Consider the following 10,818-nt stretch of genomic DNA (forward strand, 5'->3'; position numbering starts at 1 on the left):
AGAAAGTTTGTATTTTTATTTTGTTAAGCTTTGTTAAGAGAGGAAGAATTGATAATTGCAAATAAACCCAACTGCAAAGCTTAAAATAAGTTTTTTTGTTTGCTTATTATAAAATCAAATTCTAGTATTATTCATTGATTTATAATAATTGATATAATTTGAAAGAATTAATATCTTCCCGCTTCCTTGGTCATGTAGCACCTTCGCTGTATATTTTGAATTCTGAAAATACTTTTTCTTGAAGAGAAGAACATGTATTTCCAAGGGCAAGTTAATATTTACATTAAAAGGTTTGAGCCAAGGTCAAAAGCCATCTTTCCCTTTCCCAAGAGCAGATGAAATATACACATTTTGTTTCTTCCCTGATTTCTAAATTTGAAATTGAGTTCCTTCTTCTGAGCAGTTATATATGCACCCTTGTAAAAACTCAACTTTCTGTGGAAAGAGAAAGATAGAGACTTGTGATTACAAAACAGTTTGACAATTTAAGTGCAAATGAATCAGAAACATGTGGATTAAATTTCCCTTGAAACACACATGATTTTTTAAAATCAAGAGGAAAGGGGCTTGGCAACAAACATTTTGTTTTTTGCCAAACCTAAAACATCTGAAAAATAATCCAGATTGTGGTTGAGCTCCAACCTATATAGTCAATTCTCAGTTTCTGCACATTGATTTCTGAAGTTTCAAACCATAAATTCAATGTATAGATACAGAAATGCTTGAACACATCTATATTTACTATTGTCACTTTTCTGTTATTTTAGAATCAATAGAAATTAAAACAAGTGTGCGCAAATTGAATGAGGGGGCAGAGAAGGCTTCTTTTCCTTGGGAGGGGAGTGGCATACCTGCCCAATATAAATAAACTTATTTTAATAAATACCAGCATATTAATATCTTAAATACTGGGAGAAGCAAATGCATTCAGGCAAAATGTTACGTACGCTCTGCGGTAATCAAGAAAGTAACACTCCTGTAGGTCACTGGGATACCTAGAATAGGATATTCTTTCAATCTATAATAAACTTTTATAGTACAATCAATATTATTTTATGAAAAAAATAATCTTAGGTGTCCAAATTCTCAACTCTACTAATGGGAGACCAATGATACTAATATTGGACATTTTCCCTTTATGATAAAAATCAGTATAAAATGTTCTGTTTATAGACAATGAAACTGCAATATTTAGTGTTGTACCTACAAAAGTGCTTGGGTTTAGATAAGGTAAATATTTCAAAATCTGTTGACTACATGACAAAAGAAGGAAGGAAGAGAAGAAGGGACTGAGGGAGGGCAGGACAGTAGAGGGAAGGCAGAAAGAAAGACTTAATTAGTAGATTTCTTTTGAAAATAAATTTTAGTAGGAACAAAAGATTACTAAATATCTTTGGAGTCTTTAGGAACCAAACTATAATGTAGTAAAAACAAGATCATTACTGTTTATGAATGCTATTTCTCTCTCAGTCACTAGAGTAGTGTTTTACATGTGTTATTTGTTTCAATGTCCACCCAGACTGACAAGATAAAGAAACAGATTAATTAGATCAAGTAAGACTACATGACTAGATTTGAGGCTGAGTTTTTCTCTTTCTAAATTCCAACCATTTCATTACTTGTTTCTTCTCCTAACACAGCAGTAAACTTCTTTAATCCAAGACTCATTTTTTCATTCAAACCTATCTTTATCAATATGGAAACCCCTATAACAACCAATTACTGAGGCCAGTAGGATCCTGAAAGTAAATTTTACCACATGGATCCACCATCTTGCACACTTTAAATGCAGGCATATTTTCAACTTTGACAAAAATCCTTTCTAAGTATTCAAAATCCCATTTTGCAAACAGACAGTCTTTTTTGTTTGTTTTTCAATTTTGTCAGAAGCCACAGAGAGGAAAAGACAGGGAGAGAGAGAGAGAGAGAGAGAGAGAGAGAGAGTCAAAATCCCATTTTGCAAACAGACAGTCTTTTTTGTTTGTTTTTCAATTTTGCCAGAAGGCACAGAGAGGAAAAGACAGAGAGAGAGAGAGAGAGAGAGAGAGAGAGAGAGAGACCAGCACTTGCATCGGGCATGGTTACTCCTGCATTTCCTTCCCCTCTGTATCTCTCTTTTAAGAACATTTCAGGCACAAACACAGGTGCCTGGCATGTTTCTCAAACTACTTTGTCCAGGTCTTCAGCTGCATAGTTGGCCATGTGTGTGGAGCTTAGCTGACTTAACCACCACACCACGGGCTAACCCAGTGGTCGTCTTTAGGATAAGTAAATAGCCTTACATTACATTAGTATATAATAAAAACTCTCAACAGAGAATTTATATCTTTAAAGCCACATACATAAAGAAAATAGTAATCAGAAACCTCATCAAAGTTTGTCATTGCCTTACGTTATGGGGAATATATGTTATTAATCCCAATTGAGAATATAAAAGAAAATATGAATAGAATCTAAGCTAGTTACCCTATTTGATCAGGTCAATATGCTTCACGTGCATCAACAGGGCACTAACACTCATCTTTTTTATGGTTAGTTTGTTCTACATTACTAATTAATGATTAAAGTCCATTTTTTAGATTCATCTATTTGCTCTCCTTGCTTTCAAAACCATTATGATCTATAAGTGACCATTTATTATTTTATTTAATTATATTTAATTTAATTTTACTAAATTGTTATTTAAAGGAATAAATGCGGGGCCAACAGGTGGTGTGGTGGTAAGGTGCTGAATTCCTCCATGGCTGATCACAGTTTGAGTACCAAACTTGACAGTTTGAATATCAGACAAGAGGTGTGTGTATATACAACATTCTAAGAGGAGAATGGAGGAGCACAGATTGCAGTGGGGCCATCCCTCTACCCCTAGAATGATATCTCACTTTCCCTTTATTTCTCTCAGTCTCTCTTGGGCAAGTGTATGTGCCCTATGCAGGGTAGGGGTTGGGGGAGAAGGGGGCACTAAAATAAAATAAAAGATAAATGTGTATCTATTGAAATAAATATTAACGAGCAGAATATTTTCAAATAAAATGATCTTTGGATCATATTTCTAGCTTTCTATGTTTATATTTTTCTCCCTGATATATTTCAGAAAGTTAAGTTCATTTATGGAAATTGGACCTATTGTAGAAAATCCTATAAATACAAAATGTCATCTAAACTTATTGGTTCAACATTAACCAAGTATCACTCTTAACTAGTTCAGTGTGGCTATTAACTACTAATGTCAATGTTCCCATTGCTGTTGCCTCTTACCTAAGTTGTTGTTATCACTCTTAACTAGTTCAGTGTGGCTATTAACTACTTTCAATGTCAATGTTCCATTTGCTGTTGCCTCTTACCTAAGTTGCTGTTATACCTCACACAGTTCAACCAGTGGTAAAAAGCCACTGGCAAAGTGCTAAGAGATGTCAGGAAGACAGCAAAAAAATATATTAGCTTGGAAGTTAAAGTAATTGTGAGGCAGTTCCTGTAACTTTAACTTAATTCATCCAATAAATATTTAATCAATGTCAATGTTCCATTTGCTGTTGCCTCTTACCTAAGTTGCTGTTATACCTCACACAGTTCAACCAGTGGTAAAAAGCCACTGGCAAAGTGCTAAGAGATGTCAGGAAGACAGCAAAAAAATATATTAGCTTGGAAGTTAAAGTAATTGTGAGGCAGTTCCTGTAACTTTAACTTAATTCATCCAATAAATATTTAAAACATTCCTCCGCTGTAGGCACTTGGCTGTTAGAGGTGAACAAGACCACATCACTCTTCAAGGAACTTAGTTTCCAGAAATCCTTAGATAGCTTTGGTGCCTCTATCCATTTGCCTTGAATGGTGGGTGCATAGTGACCAAAGAGACCCCGGGGTTCATATGGAAAAATTTTGTAATTTTGTTTTTTCACATTATGAAGTGTGACATTTATGTAATATTTGTCTCAAAATGTAAGTATTTGAAAATACATATTAAACTATCAAATCATCAGCCGAGTCTTCTCTGAAGGGCTGAGAATGACTAAAGGTAACTCATGAAGGGCACATTCTTCTTCCTTCTGGCAATGTGAAAGATAAACTCCCTTCAGAGTTGCCACCTGTAGGGTGTGGGATGACTGGCCCCTTCTTCCACCCTCAGACCACGAGACTCATTCTTGCCATAATGAAGAAGCTGATGGATGGATGTCACCTTTCCCACTGCTGATACTCTTATCTTTCTCTGTTTAGCAGTAACAGACATGACCCGCTCTCTACCAGCTGGTCTCTGTGTGAGGGGCTAGTCCAACACTGTTTTCCACTCCATCTGTTTCCCCCTCCTTCTCCTCCAAATTTCAGCCCATATGCCTGCTGGCAACAACCAATATGTATGTCTGTCAGTAGCTCTGTAATGAGACCAATTTATAAGGTCACATAATCCTGACTTTCCAGGAAGGAGAAAAAAAATCATCCATTCCATTTACTGAAAGAAAGTCACCTTCGCCTCTAGTTCTCATGACTGTGGGAGGTCATGTACTAACTACTAAAAAGTAATTTAGAATTTATTTCAAATGGTGTCTTTTCTACCAAACTTCCTTAAAAAGACATTTTCACCACCTACACTGTTTTGCTTTATTTACCAGTAATCTTAGCTAGAAATTGCAAAAATGAAAAATATTGACCTTTAGGGAGGAAACCAGGGTCTAGAAACAACTTAGATTATTATGTCAAAGAGTGGAGATTCTACTTCATAGCACTGGTGTTATGAACACTGCCCTCTCACTCTCTAGGAAGTGTATGCATAGGATTTCCAGCCCTGTCAGTAAGAGTTGCATGTTTGCATAGAAAGCACAGGAGAATTTTGCCCAGGAACGTTTTGTGCCTGGGTAACTAGTGTAAATTAAATTCTGTGTCAACTTTTGCCCAGAGGCTGAGTACCTCGTTACACTTTATTGAATTCAAATAGCTACAATCAAAATATTTGAAAGCACAATGCAACCAGCGAGTCCTATTTTATGGTATAACTGTCCTAGGCAATATATTAAGCTCCATTCCTACAAAGCACACCACCTTACACCATTTTATTCCCTAGAGACTAAATTCAACAACTATTAATTAATTAGAATATATGGCTGTTGCTCTGTGTTTAGCAGAAAAAAATGAAGACCAAACACTGAAGTGAATTAAAAGTTTGCCAAGACATATAAAACTTTGAGAATTATCAGTTTTTGCTTTATAGTCATGTAGAGATTATGTTGGCTGGTTAAAAGGCCTTGGTGAGATAGTCTTCAGCCACTTGGCAACGAACCGTCTTCTTTCTCATTGGAAAGAAGTTCTTTTCAGGATCCAGTTTAAGTCACTGACAGCATCATTTCATGAATCCTGAGTTTTCTCTTGGATTTAAGTCATAGAGTCACTGCTCTGATTCACAATGACCTAGGGTTTGGTTCCTTCTGGAAATTATACTTGTGCTCAGCACTGCTCATGTGCCAGCTCTTTCCCTCTATATTAGCTTATGTAATTGGAAGTTGAAGAATCACTTAAAACTTATACAGGCAATGACCACCTGGAACCCACCAGAATTTCCTTTAAGAGCTGAAAGCACAAAAAGATGCTCCACACTTATGGTTCTGTTGAAGATGTCTCAAGCCTGAAGCCTACATGAACCAGCCTGCACTCTAGAGCGTGTTGCTTAGCTTTGTTGCTTGGTGCAGAGTTGATTTCCTGGCCACTCTACTCCCTGTTCCTATTCTCAACTTACCTCCCATCCTCACCACCAGTCGAACCCTTGCATAAAACTAAATGAATGGAGGAGGCATTCAGTGAAATGAACCTCAAGCCTTGTTATGCCTAAATGATTTTTCACATTTTTAACTAATTTTATTGCTTATCCTTCATTGCTATATTCCTAATCTTAATGATCTTTACAGCCACAACTTTCTGCTGATATAATCTAAGTTACCTCCTCAATTAATTTCAGTGTTAATTGTATTCTGATTCTGTTAGTTTAGTAGTGATTTAAAAATTAACAATCTTTTTATTTTGTTTTGTTTTTATTTTTGCTATAGGGCATGTGTGATAGCCAGAGACAGAGAGTGGAAAGAAAATGAGAAAATCCCCCCTAAGGGGGATGGCCACACCACAATCCCTTCTCCTCCATTCTACTTTTGGGACTTGGGACATGCACACACTCATGCCTTGTGGGAGGCTGCGCATCAGCGAGTCTGCCGAGGGCATTTCATGAGTCTCTTACAGTTGCCATCTTAGGCTCAGAGAGCAAACAATTACACAATGACAAAGGCCATGATTGGCTCCCCTTCAAAACCTCACCTTCAAAACTATACTCTGATTGGCCACTAGAATCCCTCAGATTTGCATATCCAGTACCTCATGACTGGCCCACAAAAGCAACCAATCATAACCTACTTTTTACAATCCTTCATTTAACCAGTCACTGCCCACCAACATGTGTATAACCACGATCCCTGGCCCACAATAAATGGACGACCCTGAAGAGTTGTAACACTGTGTCGTCTCCGTGTTGTAACACTGCGTCATCTCCATGCTGCTCATCCCGTCTCTCACTCCTTCCCTCAGGGAACCTGTTCGACTGTCCTGCGGGTCGGAACAATGCCTGGTGTATTTTTTAAGCTGCTGGATCCAGGATTTGAATTGCACTACTAGCCATGTGGGGTTGAACCAAAAAGATAGGATTCATCTGTTAGAGTGAATACTGTTCAATGCATCTGGAAAGCAGAGTGCAGAGACTCTGGACTAAGAACTAAAGGTTAGCTAGATTAGCAGAGTCCAGATCAGGAAGGTCCAGTTAAGTAATTTGGAGTTTATCCTAAGGGCAACAGCTTTTTAAAAGAGGATTAACATCAGATAGTGTTACAGTCTAGGAAGAAGCTTCTAATTGTAAAAAAAAGAATAGAGGACAAAGATGGGGAGAGAATGGAAGTGAGAGAACAAGTCCAATAATACAGACCTGGCAAGGAATGCTAAGGACCTAAGGAATGAGAATGGAAAAATGAGACAGATGTGAGTTATTAAGGAGTTATAATTATTAGGACTTGGTGACTGACTGGATTTGGATATTTAGAAGAACTAGGAGACAAGGAAGGATCAGAGGTTTCTGATTTGAGTATTAGGATTATCATCTTAAGACAAGTAGGAGAAGGAACAGGTTTTGTGATAAATACATACAATTATTTTGGAACATGTTGATTTGAAGTATGTTTAAAAGTTCACTATGCAATTGAAGCTCTGAAAAAGGAGGCTGGGATAAGATTTAGATATGGAAGTTTCAGGGAGAGTGAAAATTTGAAGCCATAAGGCTACATTATATGGCCCAGATTTTCTTATCTAGCTACTCTTTAGAAGCTAAAACAGGACTCACTTCCCTGAATTAGTCAGAAATCCTTTATTTCCATATCTCAGGTATAGCAACTGATCTGTCTGAGAAAGAATTCTTTTGGTTTGGCATTGAGCTGAAGCAAATGTGTTAAAAGTTATTTTCAATATGATGTAAAAGACACCACCTAATTCCTATCTTTATAGAGCTGTTTTTATTCAAGGTGTTAGGAAGCTAGAAAATTACAGTGGGCTGGGAGAGCAAACTTTACAATACCTACCTCAACAGGGGAGTTTTACCTGAAGTTCCCCTTCTGTGGATCTGCTCTAGAACATTTACAAATCAGCAGTACTGTGTACTTTTTCATGTACAGTAGTTCTCCTTTATCCATGGGAGATGTGATACATTCCAAGACTCCTAGTAGGTCCCTGAAACTGTGGAGAGTATCAAACCCTTTTCATGTTATGTTTTCTCCACCTGGTAACCAAGGCAGCTACTAAGTAACTGATGGGTGGGTAGTTTATAAAGCATGGATACACTGAACAAATAGATAATTCTTGTTCTGGGTGGGACAGGGAAGAATAGAGGAAGATTCTATCGAGCCACTCAGGTCAACATTAAATGTAAAAACTTAGAAATTATTTCTAGGCTTTTTAAATTTAATATTTTCAGAGAGTGGTTGACCTGCTAAAGTGAAACCACAGATAGGTAGTGACTACTGCATGTACTTCCTTTCTTCTCCTCTCTAGACAAGTAAATTACAAATACTGGACATCAGAGATAGTCAATCTTAGCTTATTATCTCAGCCTCTTTTTTTCTATATTTTTCCACATTTATATGCCACAGATTTAATGGCTTAGTAATCCTTTTCCTATGCAATATGAAATTGAACCACAAAAAATTTTAGAGACTTCAATTCCTTTCTTTTGTTTTTATTTTCTTTTTTTTAGTCATGGCTACTGTTTCATTCTTCAAAGAATGGTTCTAAAACATCACACTAAATAAGGCTAAAACATAAAGTTTAAAACAGATAGTTTTATAAGAATAAGTTATATATAATAAATGTTCTCTCTACAAAATCTCGATATTAAAGCTTATGATAGACTCAGCTGGCACTAGCACTCTGGTTTTCCATATTGCTACCCAGAGAAACCAACAAGTTACAACCTGTGGGTTTTCCTTAGTTTCTCCAAGATGTTGTGACCTATCCCTGTCTTTCTGGCTTGCCTAGATCCCAACTCTTCTCATTTATGCTCTGATGTTAAAGATGTTAATTCCTACTGGGAAGAACCCAATTAATACCTATTGCCATTGCCATCATTTCCTAGGGTACAAATGTAGTTTTATCCACTTCCAAGTTTCTGCCTAGCCCTCCACTTTCTCTTGTTATTTTCAGTCCCATCTCTTTTGATTGGCGTTCTGGATCTGTCCTCTAGCACAATTGCTTCATGAAGTCTTGAAGCTTTACTACTTGCAAATATATTCTATCCTTTGACAACTTTTGACTTTCTGTATTTTTAAATAACAATGTGGTTAACAATCTCACTAAACACCAATACTCATTTTTTTTTCTATTCTAAAAGGTTGGATTTTCCAAATAATGACTTGTAATTTTTTCAGTAAAATGTGATTGGAAGTGATAGTAATCATACAGATAGTGGTGGCTCCATTCATCTGACTTCCTATGCGAGGAAGACTTGGACAAGAGTCCACACATTCTAACCCCCAGTGATCTTTGAAAGAAATGGAACATTAGGAAGAAATAGACCCTTATTAGCTTGTTTTATGCTTTTGTTTTTAAGATATTTTTTTGCCATAGGGCACATCCACTTGCCAGGAGAAAAAGACAAAGACAGAGAGAGAGAAAGTGGGAAATCACCCTACCCCACAGGAGAATGGAAATGCCATAGTTCCTTATTTTCTATTCTCCTTTTGGGATTTTAGGCACATATGTACATACGCCTGGTATGACTTTCAAGGTGCAGGATCTAGGACTTGAACTGTGGTTGGCCAAGTGGGAGTCCAGTGCCTTAACCTCCACAACAAATGCTGGCTCTGACCCTTATTTTTTTAATCCATTGAGATTTTTTGATTGTGAATGTAAGGATAAAAAGGTATTATGGTCATGGCCAACACTTCTATTAAAAACTTGCTAGCAATAAAAAAGTATAACAAATTTATTTATTCAATGTTATATGTGATGTGGGAGCCTTTAGAAATAAAGACCTCCAAAACCAGGAAAATCGTCTGCTTTTATGCTTCAGACCAATGAAAAATGAACAGCTATGTAGAAATGTGATTAGACAAAAGGGTGTGATCTAATGGCAATATATTGAGAAGAATAATCTAGCAATATCTGTCTGTCTAGATTTTTCTTGGCCTCTCTGTGTAGCATTCCTTCCTCTTGTATATGGGCCAGTATCCTGCTGGAATGAAAGTCTTCAAAAGAAAAGGGAGAATAAAGAGTGTGACCTTTCTTTCTTTTTTTAGAATTATTTATTTATATAATTTCATTTGTTAATATTATTTTAAAATTTGGCTAGAGTCAGGTCGGCAGGTGGTTAAGGGTGTTTTGACTCCACAAGGCCAATCATGGTTCAAGTTCTGGATGTAGTGACTTGCTTTCTTGCTTTCCCTCTAATTTTCTCTCTCACTCTGTCATTCTCTGGTCAAATTTAAATGAATAAATAAATTTAAATTAGACCAGAGAGAGACAGAGAGAGAGAAAGAGAAAGTGAGAAAGCAAGCCACCAGGTCTGGAACTTGAACTGTGAAGGATTATGTGAGAGTCCAGCACCTTAACCACCATGCCACTTGTCAGCCCTGAGAATGACCTTTCTAGGTTTTATGGCTTGTTTGAGAAACAGAGGTTGTAGTTTCAGTGTCCTGCCTTGGAGAAGAGACATTTTGGTTTCTGTGATTTTCTTCAGCAGAAAAAGAAAGGTGAAAGTTAAGAAGACAGAAGAATGTCAGAGAGACCCTACTGTTGAGACTTTCCATTTTCCTTTACTTCAAAGCAGTCAGTATGCCAACGTGCCATAGTTTGGAGTATCATGTTCTGAGCCACAACATTAGTTACCAAGCTGTAAACTAGCCAAATCTGATGAGCATCACCTTCCTCTCTTTTCTGCTCTTGGGTCCCCACTCTTATTATACCTACTGTTATGCCATTTACCATTTTGGGTCCCTTCTGATTACCAATGACATGTTGAAGGTTGCTATGCACAGTGGATACCTTGCCTTGCCTTCTTAACTAAATCTTTGCAAAGAGAATTTGACTTAGAGTAAAGAAGGGTTTTCTTGAAATAAGACTGAAAAGAGTATAATTCTAAATGTTAGGAGAGGAGAGGGAAATTTTGTTCCTAGCAAATGCTTAAAAATAAGATATAGATTAAATCAATCTGGAATGACTTAAGGCAATTATTAAAAAAAAAAAAGAGGGAAGACATGGATGGAGGCCAATTGTAAATTAAAATTCTTCTATTTAATAAGGGTCCTG

Source organism: Tupaia chinensis, unplaced genomic scaffold, assembly GCF_000334495.1.
Source record: "Tupaia chinensis unplaced genomic scaffold, TupChi_1.0 Scaffold143711_1, whole genome shotgun sequence".
Classification (NCBI taxonomy): Eukaryota; Metazoa; Chordata; class Mammalia; order Scandentia; family Tupaiidae; genus Tupaia; species Tupaia belangeri.